The sequence below is a fragment of the Tenrec ecaudatus genome, chromosome 1 (assembly GCF_050624435.1).
Source record: "Tenrec ecaudatus isolate mTenEca1 chromosome 1, mTenEca1.hap1, whole genome shotgun sequence".
Lineage (NCBI taxonomy): Eukaryota > Metazoa > Chordata > Mammalia > Afrosoricida > Tenrecidae > Tenrec > Tenrec ecaudatus.
Genome location: NC_134530.1, coordinates 184,312,688 through 184,313,901, shown reverse-complemented (window position 1 = coordinate 184,313,901; position 1,214 = coordinate 184,312,688). Strand labels below are relative to the sequence as shown.

Genomic DNA, 1,214 nt, shown 5'->3' with positions numbered 1-1,214 from the left:
GAGACCAGGCGTGTTGGGAAGATAGAGACTGTAAGACGCCCAAGACGATGGCCCTTATTCATCCTAACATTCTGGAGCTGAACTTACCCATGTGGCTCAATCCTCAACCAAACAATAGGCAGGGCTATCAGGGGGACAATAACACTAGTGAGGCACAGGCATCTTCATGTAACCAACCAGTCTCAGACACTGTGATCATGGCAGAGGGGGACAGCAGGACTGAGGAGGAGCAACCCAAGGCTCAGGATTTCGATAATTGGCCTGATAAATCCTTTGATTAAATGAACAGTACATTGGCTGCTCAGCAGTATATTCAACAAAACATAAAGGCAGCTTGCTCCAATATTAAGAAGATCCTTGAAGTGCCTAAAGGCTAAGATGAAGGTGTATGGAAATAGGAACATTTAAGACAGTTCTGGCTGGAGGTAAATAGACTTGCTGTCACACTTCAGAGGGAGAGTCATTCAGAGCCATGTGCTGGGACTCAGAAGACAGCACTGGGCAGTGGATTTTCCTTGGAGCGGCTCACAGAACTCCAAGGTGTCCTGCCATAGATGGCAGTAGGCACCCACTCGAGGTGCTGCCTGCCTGCTGAAGGACAATGAATATTTTTCTAGCAGGGTTAGCACAAAGGAATCACCTGTAGCAAAACTAGGATCAGTCATAGAACTTATCGAATAATTTCTCATGCTTATTTTCATCACCAGCAGATATTTGATGAATATGAAACAAAACATTTTTGTGCCACTGATTGTCAAGTTTGGGATGAAATATAATTTAATGTCCAAGGATACCTGCTTGTACCAATTTTAGAAGAGGAAATTCACAACTCAGTTTCTCGGGAGAGTGAAGTCTGAAGGGAATCATCCCAAGTGTACTGGACACACAATTAACATTAATTACGTATGGTACATATATATATATCATTTTAGACACAGCAATCATGTGCCCACCTTATAGCTTCTTTGTTTAGTATAGGTTTTTATATGCTGTGTTGCCTTTCAAAATGAGAAATACTTTTTTTAAGTTATTCATGAGCTGCATATTCATTCATGATTTTTAAGTAAGATTGGTGTTACCTGTTTATAATGCCTATCAATAAGGAAAATTACAGTTTGATAAAATCTCTACTAAACAATCATTGGATCACAGTCCTCATCAAATAAACCCATCTGTAGAAACATGAGCTTGAGGTTTCACACAAGCCATTTACT

At 40.7% G+C, this 1,214-nt stretch overlaps 1 pseudogene; it reads left to right on the top strand.

The window, feature by feature from the left end:
* Nucleotides 1-242: 242 nt before the first annotated feature.
* Nucleotides 243-857, top strand: LOC142439022 (MOB-like protein phocein pseudogene; annotated as a pseudogene).
* Nucleotides 858-1,214: the final 357 nt, after the last annotated feature.